Source organism: Bombina bombina, chromosome 6, assembly GCF_027579735.1.
Source record: "Bombina bombina isolate aBomBom1 chromosome 6, aBomBom1.pri, whole genome shotgun sequence".
Taxonomy (NCBI): domain Eukaryota; kingdom Metazoa; phylum Chordata; class Amphibia; order Anura; family Bombinatoridae; genus Bombina; species Bombina bombina.
In genome coordinates this window covers 81,254,791-81,273,829 of record NC_069504.1, presented here as the reverse complement: position 1 = coordinate 81,273,829, position 19,039 = coordinate 81,254,791, and positions in this window count along the sequence as shown.

Here is a 19,039-nt window from a genome sequence, read left to right as displayed (position 1 = left end):
ATATATGGCACCACACACTGGCTACTGTATATGAAGCTATTGCGTTCACTCCCGCAGTCACACACCAGACCACCTGTTACCTGCATCACCATAACCGACTCCTTGCTTCCCAGGTTCTTGACTTGGTGCTAGGTTGCCGCTAACAGCACTTTGGCACCATGTGCAGTTCTGTGTACAGTGAGTGCACAACCACCAGCCAACATCTACTGACAATACCTGCACATGTGACTGCCCTGGTCTGTGTACTCCCCGTTGTCAATATACTTTTTACCTTTGTAATTACCTTGTATCTAAGCATCTTCTGACATCCCCCTGATCACATTACTTTTTTTAAATTATCTATTGACTTCCATTTTATCCAATTAGTGCAGTGTCTGCCACAACCCACGTGCGTGAACACAATGTTATCTATATGGCACACATGAACTAGCAGTCTTCTGTTGTGAAAAGCTAATAAAAAAGTATGTGATAAGAGGCTGTCTGTAGTGACTTAGAAACAGGCAGAAATGTATAGGTTTAAATGTTATAAAGTATATTAATATAACAATGTTGGTTGTGCAAAACTGGGGAATGGGTAGTAAAGGCGTTATCTATCTTTTTAAACAATAACAATTTTTGTGTTGACTGTCCCTTTAACTCCAGGGCACGGTCACACTTGCTGGGCCCCTCCATAGTGCTGGACCTCTATGGCCCAGTCGCACCTGCAACCTTCACAACCCTGGAAATTCCACAACTGAGTATACTTGTATTAACATAGCTACTATGAATGCTGTTGCACAAGCTGTTTCAATAACTTCACTAAGAAAATGATTTGTTTATCATTTGAAACCTAGCAATATAACACCAGAAACCATCTTTTTGTGTACAAGTATTGTGCTATTTCCTTTTTTCCACACATTATTACATTAGTATTTGTGCAGTTTCACAGCTGTTTTGCAGGTGACCTAAATTACTAAATCAAGATTATGATTTATTCTTTTTGGAGTTATCTTCTTTTTTTGAAAAACGTAAGGCTATAGACAGTCAGATTACATTTATAAGGTCTAAGTTTAATATGAACAATGCATTTTATGTCTCTCTGCTTAAAACACATATGTTTTACACTACTCAAAATTCTTCTTGCACAGGCTGCAAGCAATAATGACATATAAATATTTCCCACCTTTCTTGGAAAGTTAATTCTAGCCACGAATATTAGCATAAATTTACATAATGAGGCAGCATAACTCACAAACTAGGCTGCTAGGACTGATTGTTTTAATTATTTAAATGTCACAATAGATACCTCTAAAATTAAGCACAATCCTAACATATCATTAGTAAATATACATTATGTTAATGCAAATCTTATAATCTTATACGGACCAAGTTATTCTTTGTATCCTCCACCCCGTTTCTCTTCCTGGTCTGTATTGTAGTGATATAGAGAGCAGTCCCTCCTGCTCTCTACATCTGCAACAATGGGAGTGAGTGTAATAAGTAAGAGGATCGCAAGGAGACAACGCACAAGCATTTTGGAAAACTAAGTGCCATAAGGCTAGACCAATGATTGGCTAAAGTGCAAAAAATGTCAGACCAATAAAATGAATGGAAGCCGAAAACAACTTTCTGAAATTGTAGTTTGGCAAGAATAAAACAACAAATCTGATAGCTTTGTCAGCTGTCAGATTGTGTTATTTTTAAAAAAAAATTTAAGAGTCACATTAATTACTATAATCATGACAAAAACATGAGGACAACCATTGTTCCAATCACTGCTACCATACACTGCTACCATATAGACACATTTTTGCCCCTAAGCCCATTTCATTATGTTGTCACGGAGAGGAGCTAAGTTTCAACAAAGGTTACCAACAGAAAAAGTAAATTTGATAATAGATGGAAATTAGTTGTTGTTTTTTTCACATTGTACACTCTGGTTGAATCATGAAAGTTTAACCCCTTAACGACTGCCAGTGTACCCTGTACAACGGCTGTCATTTTTGCATTATGGGGTTAAAAACCGCAGCTCTCATCTGGAGGAATGCATGTAGTAATAGCACATCTCGCCGCTTTTAGCAAAAGCCATGCTATTAACGCCTTAAAGACCAGCGACGTATCCTTTACGTCGATGGTCTTTCTATGGGAATTGCGTAATTGATAGCAGGGTCTCAATGATATTTCCAGTGACAAGAAAGGAGGAAGGAGGGTATAATAATGCAGTCCCACCACTTGTGCACACACTATTATAAAAAAAAGAGTCGTCAAAGGGTTAAAAGGGTTGAAACCCCCTTAAAGGTTGGAGGGAGGCCCCTTAAAGGTTGAAACGGCATATGTGTTGCTGAGAAACGCGTTGCTGTGCTAGTGTTGTACATTAAAGTATATACACTTATTTTATCCACTTGCTCTGTTCTCTTTTATCCGATCGAAAGATTGGTATCACTATTTTTTAATTCCTGTGGTTATATGTGACGTTTTGGCTACTGCCTGTCATCCCTTTCATTTTCTGATAACTGATTTATCACACAGCTTTTTGTGATTGGTCTGGTTAGGTAAGGTTAGGTTTTTAATTTTAATTGTAACTTAGTATGTTTTATTTAATGTTATTGGGGTTCATTTAGGAGGTGTTAGGTTAGGGGGCTTAGTAATTAAATTAGTTATTTGCCTTGTGGGGGGGTTGGCGGTTTAGGAATAAATATCTTAATTAGGTTTATTGTGATGGGGATGGCGGTTTAGGGGTTAATAGCTTAAAGGGACACTGAACCAAAAATGTTTCTTTTGTGATTCAGATAGAGCATGCAATTTTAAGCAACTTTCTAATTTACTCATATTATCAATTTTTCTTCATTCTCTTGCTATCTTCATATAAAAAGAAGGCATCTAAGCTTTTTTCTTGGTTCAGACTCTGGACAGCAGTTTTTGATTGGTGGATGAATTTATCCACCAATCAGCAAGGACAACCTAGGTTGGTCACCAAAAATGGGCCGGCATCTAAACTTACATTCTTGCATTTCAAATAAAGATTCCAAGAGAATGAAGAAAATTTGATAATAGTAGTAAATTAGAAAGTTGCTTAAAATGTCATGCTCTATCTGAATCACGAAAGAAAAAATTTGGGTACAGTGTCCCTTTAATTATGTTTAATGCGTTGTTGGGGAATGGCGGTTTAGGGGTTAGTAGGTTAATTAGATACTTTGCGATGTGGGGGGATGGCGGATTAGGGGTTAATACATTTATTTGGTAGATTGCGATGTGGGTGAATAGCGGATTAGGGGTTAATAGTTTAATTAGGTTTATTGCGTTGTGAGGCTTTGGCGGTTTAGGGGGTTAATACTTTTACTATTAGTTGCGATGTGGGGTGATGGCGGATATAGGGGTTTTGACATGTCGGGTTTATTTTTGGGAGGCGGGTTAGACTTTTACGGGTGAAATTACGGGCGACGCGGGTTTCAGCAGTTGCGCTGAAGCTTGCGCCGCATATGTAATCTTGCCGCTAGTGTCTACATAATATGCAAACCACATTTCATTGTGTCCTCTATTAGTTTACTCATGGCTATACTTTGATATATCGGATATAGGGTGTGTACAATTAAATATTTAAACTGTGCCACCCTTAGTAATCACAGAGGAAGTTTGTGGGAGTAAATTGTATCATTTAACCACACGACTCAGGACCTCAGAGCTACTAAATTTAAATGATAAATAACAGAAATATGTTTGTAATACATTTTCAAATTAGTTTTAATGATCAGTCATTATGTTATATAATCCTTGAATACTGTTAAGAGATTGAAGGTTCAGACAAAATTATAAGATGTGCCGTGAATAATATATATAATAAATAAAAGAGCAAAATAGGGTTTGTAGGAGTTGGATTTACCCGAGTGCAGTAAAGTCAAAGCAAACATAATAGATGTGTTATTTTGTTTTCTGTTTTTGTAACTTGCCTATGCAAACAATTTTTTAAACCCAGTGTGGCTAGAGTGCATGCTATTTGCTGCAATATTTCTGGCCAAAGTACAACAAACTATAGAGTACCTGCTTAAAGTGACAGTAAAGTCAGTTAAATGTTGATGATTCAGATAGAGGGGGGTAGTTATCAAGCCGTCTACTTTTCTGGCTTCGCCGGCCCAATACGCCCGCCTAAGCTCGCCTACCTTCGCCGCCGCGGACCTGAAAAAATACGCCTAAGTTATCAAATAAAGCTGTCAAAAAGCCGCGGGGCGATGAGCAGCGGACTGTGACAGTTATCACTCATCCGATCTCGCTGCTCTTCGGCTTTTTCCCAGCTTTATTGCTAGCCTGTCACTAAGCACTCACACTAACTACACTGTTCTATCCCTATACCGGCGCCCCCGGAGCCTCCCGCAACTCAATAAAGTTACTAACCCCTAAACCGCCGCTCCTAGACCCTGCCGCAACTCTTATAAATGTATTAACCCCTAAACCGCCACTCCCGGACACCGCTGCCACCTACAGTATACCTAGTAACCCCTATCCTGCCCCCCCTACACCGTCGCCCTCTATAATAAAGTTATTAACCCCTATCCTGCTGATCCCGCACCTCTCCGCAACTAAATAAATAGTTTAACCCCTAAACCGCCGCTCTATGAACCCGCCGCAACCTATATTAAACCTATTAACCCCTATCCTGCCCCCCCTACACCGTCGTCACCTATAATAAATTTATTAACCCCTAATCTGCCTCCCCTACACTGTCGCCCCCTATAATAAATTTATTAACCCCTATCCTGCCCCCCACTACGCCGCCGCCACTGTAATAAAATTATCAACCCCTAAACCTAAGTCTAACCCTAACGCCCCCCTAACTTAAATATTAATTAAATAAATCTAAATAAATTAACTCTTATTAACTAAATGAATCCTATTTAAAACTAAATACTTACCTTTAAAATAAACCCTAATATAGCTACAATATAAATAATAATTATATTCTAGCTATCTTAGGATTTATTTTTATTTTACAGGTACCTTTCAAATTTTTTAAACTAGGTACAATAGCTATTAAATAGTTATTAACTATTTAATAGCTTACCTAACTAAAATAAAGAGAAATGTACCTGTAAAATAAATCCTAACCTAAGTTACAATTACACCTAACACTACACTATACTTTAATAAATTATTCCTATTTAAAAATAAATACTTACCTGTAAAATAAACCCTAAGATAAAAGAAAAATACAACCCCCCCAACATTAAAACCCACCACCCACATACCCCTAATCTAACCCAAACCCCCCTTACAAAAACCTAACACTAATCCCCTGAAGATCATCCTACCTTGTCTTCACTCAGCCGAGCAGCGATGGAACCGAAGTGGACATCCGGAGCGGAAGAAGTTAATCCTAAAAGCGGCGCTGAAGAAATCTTCCATCCGATGAAGTCATCATCCAGGCGGCGCTGAAGAAAAGTCTTTGATCCGGCCGATGTCATCTTCAAAGAGGCGCTGAAGAGGTCTTCTATCCGGCCGATGTCATCTTCCAAGCCGGGTCTTGAATCTTCCTCCCGCCGACGCGGAACCTCCTTCTTCACCGACGGACTACGACGAATGAAGGCTCCTTTAAGGGATGTCATCCAAGATGGCGTCCCCTCAATTCCGATTGGCTGATAGGATTCTATCAGCCAATCGGAATTAAGGTAGGAAAAATCTGATTGGCTGATGGAATCAGCCAATCAGATTGGGCTCGCATTCTATTGGCTGTTCCGATCAGCCAATAGAATGCGAGCTCAATCTGATTGGCTGATCGGATCAGCCAATCGGATTGAACTTGATTCTGATTGGCTGACTCCATCAGCCAATCAGAATATTCCTACCTTAATTCCGATTGGCTGATAGAATCCTATCAGCCAATCGGAATTGAGGGGACGCCATCTTGGATGACATCCCTTAAAGGAGCCTTGATTCGTCGTAGTCCGTCGGTGAAGAAGGAGGTTCCGCGTCGGCGGGAGGAAGATTCAAGACCCGGCTTGGAAGATGACATCACCCGGATAGAAGACCTCTTCAGCGCCTCTTTGAAGATGACATCGGCCGGATCGAAGACTTTTCTTCAGCGCCGCCTGGATGATGACTTCATCGGATGGAAGATTTATTCAGCGCCGCTTGGAGGATTAACTTCTTCCGCTCCAGATGTCCACTTCGGTTCCATCGCTGCTCGGCTGAGTGAAGACAAGGTAGGATGATCTTCAGGGGATTAGTGTTAGGTTTTTGTAAGGGGGGTTTGGGTTAGATTAGGGGTATGTGGGTGGTGGGTTTTAATGTTGGGGGGGGTTGTATTTTTCTTTTACAGGCAAAAGAGCTGTTTTCTTTGGGGCATGCCCCCACAAATGGCCCTTTTAAGGGCTGGTAAGGTAAAAGAGCTTTGAACTTTATTTAATTTAGAATAGGGTAGGGCATTTTTTTATTTTGGGGGGGTTTGTTATTTTATTAGGGGGCTTAGATTAGGTGTAAGTAGCTTAAAATTGTTGTAATATTTTTAACATGTTTGTAACTTTTTTTTTATTTTTTGTAACTTAGCTTTTTTTTATTTTTTGTACTTTAGTTAGTTTATGTAATTGTATTTAATTGTAGTTATTTGTAGGTAATTTATTTAATTAATTTAATGATAGTGTAGTATTAGGTTTAATTGTAACTTAGGTTAGGATTTATTTTACAGGTAATTTTGTATTTCTTTTAGCTAGGTAGTTATTAAATAGTTAATAACTATTTAATAACTATTCTAACTAGCTAAAATAAATACAAAGTTACCTGTAAAATAAATATAAATCCTAAGATAGCTACAATATAATTATTAATTACATTGTAGCTATCTTAGGGTTTATTTTACAGGTAAGTATTTAGCTTTAAATAGGAATAATTTATTAAAGTATAGTGTAGTGTTAGGTGTAATTGTAACTTAGGTTAGGATTTATTTTACAGGTAAATTTCAGTTTCTTTTAGCTAGGTAAGCTATTAAATAGTTAATATAAATTGAAAGGTACCTGTAAAATAAAAATAAATCCTAAGATAGCTAGAATATAATTATTATTTATATTGTAGCTATATTAGGGTTTATTTTAAAGGTAAGTATTTAGTTTTAAATAGGATTCATTTAGTTAATAAGAGTTAATTTATTTAGATTTATTTAATTAATATTTAAGTTAGGGGGGCGTTAGGGTTAGGGTTAGACTTAGGTTTAGGGGTTAATAATTTTATTACAGTGGCGGCGGCGTAGTGGGGGGCAGGATAGGGGTTAATAAATTTATTATAGGTGGCGACGGTGTAGGGGGGGCAGATTAGGGGTTATTAAATTTATTATAGGTGGCGACGGTGTAGGGGGGGCAGGATAGGGGTTAATACATTTAATATAGGTTGCGGCGGGTTCAGGGAGCGGCGGTTTAGGGGTTAATACATTTATTATAGTTGCGGTGGGCTCCGGGAGCGGCGGTTTAGGGGTTAATATGTATAGAGTAGCTTGCGGTGGGCTCCGGGAGCGGCGGTTTAGGAGGTAATAACTTTATTTAGTTGCGGCGGTGTAGGGGGGGACAGATTAGTGGTGTTTAGACTTGGGGTACATGTTAGGGTGTTAGGTGCAGACAGCTCCCATAGGAATGAATGGGATGTCTGTCAGCAGCGAACTTGTACTTTCGCTATGGTCAGACTCCCATTGATTCCTATGGGATGCGCCGCCTCCAGGGTGGCGGTTTGAAAACCAGGTACGATGGGCCGTAAAAGTGCTGAGCGTACCTGCTAGTTTTTTGATAACTAGCAAAAGTAGTCAGATTGTGCCGCACTTGTGTGCGGAACATCTGGAGTGACGTAAGAATCGATCTGTGTCGGACTGAGTCCGGCGGATCGAAGCTTACGTCACAAAATTCTACTTTTGCCAGTCTCGAGCCTTTGATAACTAAGGCGTATCAGCCTCGCCACAAATACGCTGCGGAATTCCAGCGTATTTGAGGTTGACGGCTTGATAACTAGGCCCCAGAGTGTGCAATTTTCAACAACTTCCTAATTAATGTCTATGATCAAATTAGCTTTGTTCTCTTGGTGTCCTTTTCTGAAGAGTAAATCTAGGTAGGCTGATAGGAGCGTGCATTTTAGCATTCTATGGCAGCAGTTTCAGAAACACTGTTTCAGAGAACTAAAGGCATGTGCAACTCCTGAACTCCCCTAGGATTACTCTTATAATAAAGATACCAACAGAACCAAGCCAAAATTAATAATAGAAGTAAATTGGAAAGTTCAAAATGCCCTACTCTTTCTAATACTTTTAAAGGGAAAGTAAATGTAAAAAATAATGTTACATAATTCTGCACATAGTGCAGAATTATGTAACATTATTTTAGCAGTAGTTTGAAAGAAAAAGATCCAAGCTTGGATGCTGTACATAAAATGTTAGTCTTTATTAGTCAATTTTAAAAATCATTGACATAGCCGCCAACATGGAAAAAAAGGTTGAAAGGAGAGCGTAAAATGTAAAGCTTACGCATTTCGGGAAACTCCCGTACTCATAGCCTACTACATGCTTGCTCTAGACTCATTTAAAAGCATAAAAAAACTTTCTGATTGGTTCCTTGAGCAACGCTACTCAAACCTCTACACCTGTTTAAGGACTGAACATTTAACCGTATATAACCTCTTTACTCTAAAATAAATGTATAGAAAAGAATGTAAAAAAAAAAAACTTTTAGAAATAAATGTATACATTTGTTAAGAAACAGATCTTGATATAAATGACACATTGGCCTCTAGTTATCAAGCCGTCAATCTCAAATACGCTGGAATTCCGCAGCGTATTAACCCCTAAACCTATGTCTAACACTAACCCTAACACCCCCCTAACTTAAATATTATTTTAATAAATCTAAATAAAAATTACTCTTATTAACTAAATTAATCCTATTTCAAACTAAATACTTACCTATAAAATAAACCCTAAGATAGCTACAATGTAATTAATAATTACATTGTAGCTATCTTAGGATTTATATTTATTTTACAGGCAACTTTGTATTTATTTTAACTAGCCAATCAGCCAATCAGATTTTTCCTACCTTAATTCCGATTGGCTGATAGAATCCTATCAGCCAATCGGAATTCAAGGGACGCCATCTTGGATGACGTCACTTAAAGGAATATTCATTCGGCGAGTAGGTGTCGGTGAAGAAGGATGGCTCCGCGTCGGCTGCTTTGAAGATGGCTCCACTCCGCTCCGGATGGATGAAGATTGAAGACGCCGCCTGGATGAAGACTTCTATCGGATGGAAGACCTCTTCAGCGCCCCTTGGATGAAGACTTCTATCGGATGGAAGACATCTTCAGCGCCCCTTGGATGATGACTTTGGCTCGGCTGGGTGAACACGACTCAAGGTAGGGAGAACTTCAGGGGGGTAGTGTTAGGTTTATTTAAGGGGGGTTTGGGTTAGAGTAGGGGTATGTGGGTGGTGGGTTTTAATGTTGGGGGGTGTGTGTTTTTCTTTAAATGCAAAAGAGCTGATTACTTTGGGGCATGCCCCGCAAAAAGCCCTTTTAAGGGCTGGTAAAAGAGCTGATTACTTTGTAATGTAGTATAGGGTAGGGACTTTTATTTTATTTTTTTATTTTTTTTTTATTAGGGGGCTTAGATTAGGTGTAATTAGTTTTAAATTCTTGTAATCTTTTTTTATTTTCTGTAATTTAGTGTTTCTTTTTTTTGTACTTTAGTTTATTAATTTGTATTTAATTGTAGCTACTTGTTAAATAACAATAGTTATAGTTAATAACTATTTAATAACTATTGTACCTAGTTAAAATAAATACAAAGTTGCCTGTAAAATAAATATAAATCCTAAAATAGCTACAATATAATTATTAGTTATATTGTAGCTATCTTAGGGTTTATTTTATAGCTAAGTATTTAGTTTTAAATAGGATTAATTTAGTTAATAAGAGTAATTTTTATTTAGATTTATTAAAATAATATTTAAGTTAGGGGGGTGTTAGGGTTAGTGTTAGACTTAGGTTTCGGGGTTAATTAGTTTAATATAGATGGCGGCGGTATAGGGGGGCAGATTAGGGGTTAAGAAGTTTAATATAGGTGGCGGCGGGGTTTGGGAGCGGCGGTTTAGGGGTTAAACAATTTATTTAGTGGCGGCGGGGTACGGGATCCGCAGGATAGGGGTTAATTAATTTATTATAGGTGGCGGCAGTATAGGGGGGCAGGATAGGGGTTAATAGGTATTATGTAGGTGGCGGCGGGGTCCGGGAGCGGCGGTTTAGGGGTTAATAAGTTTATTAGAGTGGCGGTGGGCTCCGGGAGCGGCGGTTTAGGGGTTAACATGTTTAATATAGTTGCGGAGGGGTCTAGGAGCGGCAGTTTAGGGGTTAATAACTTTATTTAGTTGCGGGGGGCTCCGGGGGCGACGGTATAGGGGGTAGAACAGTATAGTATAGTGTGAGTGCTTAGTGACAGCTTATCAATAAAGCTGTGAAAAAGCCGAAGAGCAGCGAGATCGGATGAGTGATAACTATCACAGTCCGCTGCTCATCGCCCCGTACTTGGTGCGCAGCTTTTTTACTTTTTTTGATAACTTTGGCGAGCGTATTCATGTCCGTGGCGGTGATGTGAGGCGAGCTTAGGCGGGCGTATTGGGGCCGGCGATGGCAGGTACGTACGGAGCTTGATAACTAGAGGCCATTGTCTCTATTTTTAATGTGATCTGACACTTCAACACTATCTAATAAGGGTAACTTTTCTCCAATAGAGTCTTATGTTATTTCAATATTATTCATATCGTGTTGTAATCTTTATATGTCAAAATATTTCTCTGGATAGTGGTTACATTAATTCTGACACTATACGGTAGTTTATGTTAAATAAGATATGGAGATTACGATAGGATTCTGATGGAAAATAATAATAGTAAAAAATAATACAAATAATGATAAGGTATTTTAGTGACAGCTTTAAAAATCTAAAGATTTGATAGATTTTAGCCGTCAAAGTCGCATTTACCTGGTCTCCTCTCCAGGATCCTCTGATCATGTCTTCTGTTTCAAAAGCACTTTGTGGGCGCACTGTCTAATCAGAGTGCACCTGATCGCGCTATTGAACTGAATGTAGCGCGCTCCCACTCTGGTTCGGTAGCCGGAACATTCAGTTCAACTATGTGCATAATTATGTAACATTATTTTTTACATTTACTGTCCCTTTAAAATTTAATTTTGACTTTACTGTCTCTTTAAAAAGCAGTTCTATTATACTGAAAATCTATAATAACCCTATTCATCTTATTTACTTTGTTATAATTATTTCTTTCTCTCCTGTCTAACTCATCCCTTAATAGGTTATATGCTTTAGAATTTTCCAAAGACTTAAATTTATTATGATTATTACATTTATTAAACTGTGTCTAATTTCACAATAATTTCCCTTTCATAATCAGAGAGAATGTCCAATAAATTTTCAGAGCAGGATGTCAAAGCTTGTTCTCACTAGGAAGTTTTGCAATTCAGACTCCATTCTCTATTATACTGACGGCTTTTTGTTACCCACTTGTCATCATCAGGACAGTTAGTAGCTAATCCTTATTTGCAAGATATAAGTCACCAATTGACATGTACAAGTTTGGGTGTCTATATAGGGAGCTCTCCTCATAATAATGGGTTAGAACTAGATTACAAGTGGAGTGCAAAAATATTAGCGCTATTGGGCACCAACACCCTCAAGTTAAATCAATGGCACTCTTATTCTTGTGCTCATGTTACAAGTTGAAAGTTAAATATTATCGCTTGGTTGAAAGCCTCAGACTCGCTGACATCTGGACATTGGGAAGAGTGGCCGCCTTAACGCCCTCTCTCTCTAGACTTCTATGGGGCACTCTACAAAACCCTGTTCTGGCTTTTTTTCAAGTTCTAACCCAAAGGTGCGGTAAGTCAAAGTGCGCTAAAGCCGAAGGTTAAAATAGCATTGTTCTTCATTCAGAAGAGAATGTTCTTTTTATTTTAAATGTATTTATCTACCTTTCTATTTAAAATATATATTGCTATAACTATATGGGGCTGATTTAACATGCTGCGAATGCACCAGTTTCCGCACAAGCCGTCAGGCTCGTCTGGAAACATACGTTAAGAAGCAGCGATCTTAAGACCGATCTTCCTTATCTTATCCGCCACCTCTGAGGTGGCAGACAGCAATCATTCCGATCAGTTACGATCTGGATGATTGACACCCCTTGCTAGCGGCCAATTGGCTGCGAATCTGCAGGGGGTGGCATTGCATAAGCATTTCACTAGAAATGCTTGTGCAATGTTAAATGCCAACAGCGTATGCTGTTGGCATTTAGCGATATCGGGCATACATGATCCGCTACAGAGGATCATGTCCGTTCAACAGTTAATAAATCGGCCCCTATGGCATCTACTTATCAACCCGTCAACTTACTTGCATTCGATGGCACCAATACGCTCGCCTAAGATCGCCTAACATTGCGGCCGCAAACCTGAATACGTTCTCCAAAGTTACCAAAAAAGCTGTCAAAAAGCCGCGCACCAAGTACGGGGCGATGAGCAGCGGACTGTTGTTAACTAACAGTCATCGATCGCACTGCTCTTAGGCTTTTTCACAGCTTTATTGGTATACTGTCACTAAACACCCACACTATACTATACTGTTTACCCCCTATACCGCCGCTCCCGGAGCCTACTGCAACTCTATTAAATGTATTAACCCCAAAACCGCCGCTCACAGACCCCGCCACAACTAAATAAAGTGTTTAACCCTTTAAATCGCCGCTCCCGGAGCCCACCGCCACCTACATTATACTTATTAACCCCTAATCTGCCACCCCCTACACTGCCGCCACCTACATTATACTTATTAACCCCTAATCTGCCGCCCCCTACTCCGCCGCCACCTACATTATACTTATTAACCCCTAATCTGCCGCCCCCTACACCGCCGCCACCTACATTATACTTATTAACACCTAATCTGCCCCCCTACACTGCCGCCACTATATTAAATTTATTAACCTCTAAACCTAAGTTTAACCCTAACCCTAACACCCCCTAACTTAAATATAATTTAAATAAATCTAAATAAATATTCCTATCATTAAATAAATTATTCCTATTTAAAACTAAATACTTACCTATAAAATAAACCCTAAGATAGCAACAATATAACTAATAATTACATTGTATCTAGCTTAGGGTTTATTTTTATTTTACAGGCAAGTTTGTATTTATTTTAACTAGATAGAATAGTTATTAAATAGTTATTTACCTGTAAAAAAAATTACAAATCCCCCCCAACATTAAAACCCACCACCCACACAACCAACCCTGATTGGAACAGCCAATAGAATGCAAGCTCAATCCTATTGGCTGATTGTACTAAAGTACAAAAAATAAAAAAGAACTAAGTTACAAAAAATAAAAAAATATTTACAAACATTAGAAAAATATTACAACAATTTTAAACTAATTACACCTACTCTAACCCCCCTAATAAAATAACAAAGACCCCCAAAATAAAAAAATGCCCTACCCTATTCTAAATTAAAAAAGTTCAAAGCTCTTTTACCTTACCAGCCCTGAAAAGGGCCATTTGCGGGGCATGCCCCAAATAATTCAGCTCTTTTGCCTGTAAAAAAAACATACAATACCCCCCCCAACATTACAACCCACCACCCACATACCCCTAATCTAACCCAAACCCCCCTTAAATAAACCTAACACTAAGCCCCTGAAGATCTTCCTACCTTATCTTCACCATGCCAGGTTCACCGATCCGTCCTCGGAAGTCTTGATCCAAGCCTCGGAAGTGTTGATCCAAGCCCAAGCGGGGGGCTGAAGAGTGACGTCCATCCTCGGGCTGAAGTCTGGATCCAAGCGGCGGCTGAAGAAATCCATCATCGGGCTGAAGTCGGAAGTCCATCATCGGGATGAAGTCTTCTATCAAGCAGCATCTTCAATCTTCTTTCTTCCGGAGCGGAGCGGAGCGGAGCCATCTTCTTCCCAGCTGACGCGGATACATCCTTTTCTAACGACGCCTACTAGCCGAATGACGGTTCCTTTAAATGACGTCATCCAAGATGTCGTCCGTCGAATTCCGATTGGCTGATAGGATTCTATCAGCCAATCGGAATTAAGGTAGGAAAATTCTGATTGGCTGATGGAATCAGCCAATCAGATTGAGCTTGCATTCTATTGGCTGATCGGAACAGCCAATAGAATGCAAGCTCAATCTGATTGGCTGATCGGATCAGCCAATCGGATTGAACTTGAATCTGATTGGCTGATTCCATCATTTAGCTTTAATATAGGAATAATTTATATAATAAGAGTTAATTTATTTTGTTAGATTTAAATTATATTTAACTTAGGGGGGTGTTAGTGTTAGGGTTAGACTTAGCTTTAGGGGTTAAAAAATTTATTAGAATAGCGGTGAGCTCCGGTCGGCAGATTAGGGGTTAATGTTTGAAGTTAGGTGTCGGCGATGTTAGGGAGGGCAGATTAGGGGTTAATACTATTTATTATAGGGTTATTGAGGCGGGAGTGAGGCGGATTAGGGGTTAATAACTTTATTATAGTAGCGGTGCGGTCCGCTCGGCAGATTAGGGGTTAATAAGTGTAGGTAGGTGGCGGCAACGTTGGGGGGGGCAGATTAGGGGTTAATAAATATAATATAGGGGTCGGCGGTGTTAGGGGCAGCAGATTAGGGGTACATAGGGATAATTTAGCTGGCGGCGCTTTGCGGTCGGCAGATTAGGGGTTAATTACTGTAGGTAGCTGGCGGCGACGTTGTGGGGGGCAGGTTAGGGGTTAATAAATATAATATAGGGGTCGGCGGTGTTAGGGGCAGCAGATTAGGGGTACATAAGTATAACGTAGGTGGCGGTCGGCAGATTAGGGGTTAAAAAATTTAATCGAGTGGCGGCGATGTGGGGGGACCTCGGCTTAGGGGTACATAGGTAGTTTATGGGTGTTAGTGTACTTTAGAGCACAGTAGTTAAGAGCTTTATGAACCGGCGTTAGCCCAGAAAGCTCTTAACTACTGACTTTTTTCTGCGGCTGGAGTTTTGTCGTTAGATTTCTAACGCTCACTTCAGCCAAGACTCTAAATACCGGCGTTAGAAAGATCCCATTGAAAAGATAGGATACGCAAATGGCGTAGGGGGATCTGCGGTATGGAAAAGTCGCGGCTGTAAAGTGAGCGTTAGACCCTTTCCTGACTGACTCCAAATACCAGAGGGCGGTAAAAACCAGCGTTAGGAGCCTCTAACGCTGGTTTTCACGGCTACTGCCCAACTCTAAATCTAGGCGTTAGGGTTTATTTTATAGGTGTTTAGTTTTAAATAGGAATAATTTATTTAATGATAGGAATATTTATTTAGATTTATTTAAATCAAATTTAAGTTAGGGGGTGTTAGGGTTAGGGTTAGATTTAGGTTTAGGGGTTAATACATTTAATATAGTGGCGGCGGTGTAGGGGGTGGCAGATTAGGGGTTAATAAGTGTAGGTAGGTGGCGGCGGTATAGGGGGTGGCAGATTAGAGGTTAATAAGTATAATGTAGGTGGCGGCGGTGTAGGGGGGGCAGATTAGGGGTTAATAAGTATAATGTAGGTGGCGGCGGTGTAGGGGGCGGGAGATTAGGGGTGTTTAGACTCGGGGTACATGTTAGGGTGTTTGGTGTAAACATTACCATAGGAATCAATGAGATATCGGGCAGCAGCGAACATAAGCTTTTGCTGCTTTCAGACTCCCATTGATTCCTATGGTATCCGCCGCCTCCAGGGTGGCAGATTGAAAACCAGGTACGCTGGGCCGGAATAGTGGCGAGCGTACCTGCTAGTTATTTGTTAACTAGCAAAAGTAGTCAGATAGTGCCGAATTTGCATTCGGAACATCTGTAGTGACGTAAGCATCGATCTGTGTCGGACGTTGCCTGGCGGATCGTATGTTACGTGACCAAATTCTACTTTTGTCGGTCTGTAGGGTTTGATAACTAAGGGGAATCAGGCTCGCCACAAATACGCTGCGGAATTCCAACGTATTTGCGGTTGACGACTTGATAAGTAGATGCCTATATCTCATTTTCTTCTGAGTGAAGAACAATGCTATTTTAAAAAACAAAAATGGTATTAATATGTATATATAAATATATATATATATATATATATATATATATATATATATATATATATATATATCATGAATATTTTATATTACATTCTCATGTCTCTTTAAGTAAATAAAACTGATATTTCCATAAAAAGTAAAAAAGTATACATATATATATATATATATATATATATATATATATACAGTATATATAATATATATATATATATATATATATATATATATATATACTGCATATTTATATATATATATATATATATAAATCAATAGGCATAATAAATTTAAATTGGTTTGTTAAAGTATTGTCTTCATTGATCCATTATAATATTATTGAGGACTGTTAACAATTATAAAAATGTATAGTGTTATATTTTTTTTTTTTTAGGTACTTTAATTTTAAATCAATTTCATATGGTTTTAGCCTAATTAACACTTTTTTTTTAATTAAGTGAATGTTGTGAGATTGTAATAATGTTTGTAATAATGTTTGTCAGACTATAAAAATGTGCTAGCCATGACAGCTGTAGTTTGTGTATTTAATTATGTCTTGCTACATTTTTATTTGACTCTGTTTTTTCTTTTAACACCCTAGAGGAAGTCTTTCCCCCATTAACTTTGTTGCAAACACACATCTGCGGTCTCACTGTATAATGACAATATACAATGAATTTCCATTTTCAAAGAAAAACAAAAAAAATCCTTTAAAACAGTTCTATAATGGGTCTGAATACAGGAAGAATGTGTTGTTCCCATGTATTGTGAAAGCTGTGATGTCAGCTAAACAGTTAATCTCTCCTCAATTTGCATAGGGACTTTTTTAGACTTTGCCTAACGCAGACCAATTTACAGACCCTCTAAAACAGTGTTCCCAAACTTTTTCAGGTCACTGCCCCATTGGTTCTAAAAACTCCCTATCGGCGACCCACCAACGTAGCCAATAAAAATAATATTCAGACCAGCACTGCACAGACCCTAATAAAGATAAGAACACAATGCAAACTAAAGGAGTAACAATTAAACATATTCAAATGTTAAAATATATATATTTTCAAATTTTATTAAAACTGATACCAGCTTTTTAAAGTTGTCAGTCACTGTGCAAGCATCTTATAAACCACATTTAGTAACAAAAGATGTTAATCCAATGGACATGCTTGATAAAGGACTAGATTTATCAAGCTGAGGCGGACTGGGGCGCATATACAGACCTCTGTCCACCGTAGCTCGCCTCTGGCGGGGCAAATTTCCCTGGAGGAATTTACCATTGCACACGAGCGCTATTTTGCGCTAGCGTGCAATCCCGCCCCCTGCCCGCGCACAGCCAATCACGTGCGGGCAGGAGCTGTCAATCACCCCGGTCTGACTAGACTGCGGAGATTGAAAGGTTAGGAAAGCAGAGGTCTGATGACCGCTGCTTGTTAAATAAGCGACGCGTTTCTCAGCACTAAGCTGTTTCATCACGCTTAAGCCTGATGAAACAGCTTAGTGCTGAGAAACGCGTCGCCTATGTTTTTAATATTTTAATAAAGTCATTTTATACTTTGAACACATCTATTTGTGACTTATCCCTCTGGCTGAGAGGGGATTCTCCTGGGTCTCCCCTGATCATTGCTGTTTTCTGGAACTCTATCTGTGTCCTGTAAGCCTACGATTAAGTCTGGTGGGTGACTATATTGATCCCATCCTGCTCCTATAGCATCAAAGGAGATGCTACAACTATTGTGAGTACCACTCCCTTCTTTCACATTGATTCACCATTGTTCCGGCTATACTAGGCCATATAGGCACCTGTGTTTTTTCTTGTCGTCCAGATACAGACACCACATCATTGCGGGAAGTGGGTCTTCTGGGTGACTGTAATAGATCCCAGATTGTCTTTTCAGCACTAATTGAGGTGCTTTCACAAATGTGAGTTTACTCCTTATACACATATCAATCAGTTTTGGATCAAACAATATTGGGCCATGTGGCGCTTCTGTCTTCTCTTGTCTTTGTAGATTGCTGCTTTGGATCCCGGCCTGGATCTTCACAGATAGCTGCCTCCATCTCCTTATCAGAGACTTTCCACTATATCATTTTTTATATATTTAATTTTATTTCTTTTTATTTATTTCTTTGCATATATTTTCTATAACATTATTATACCCTACCGTTGCATCCTGGTGCTACCAATTTCTAGCAATACCACTACAATATCAGCCCACCAATTGGTCTGAGGCTTCATTTGATGTTTATTGGCTTGAATAATAATTGTGCTTATGTACTGCTATCCCTTACATTAGGGTTGATATATACTCTTTTTGCTGCTAATTTTGTTGTATGAGACCATCTAAGTACTAATTACCACTATATTTATTGTTATATACATATACGATATTAGATTAGATTATATTAGGGCGCCCCCTCTCTGTTGTTTTTCCTAAGACAACAGTCCTTTGATGTGTTCTAAACTGTGCAGTTAATATTAATAATCCGTGATAATGTAAAATGCTTGCAAAACAAAGAATTCAATGCTACAGTACAATGGGTGTATCCATTAAGTTTGATTAATACTTAAATTGTGGTGTTAGTATAGGTATGTGGTAATGTCGTAATTGTATTAAATGAAAAGCTGAAGTCTTTATATCGGCAATTACTGTCTCTTTAAACTCTGTAGCAACAAGTAAGGTATAGACAATAGAGGAACCAATAAGATTGTGAAGAAGCGTATGTAAGCTCCACAGGGGGAAGTGGCAATTTGTCTTTGATTAAGGATATCAGAGTCGAAACGCGTTAGACGAGCCTGGCATTTTAATACCGTTTTTATAAATACATGTGATGCATTTATAATAAAGTATATATTTTTAGTAGTTAGTTTGTTTTTGCATTTAATACTAATACTATTAATAATAATAATAATCATATAATAAATTAGCATATGTTTACAGAGA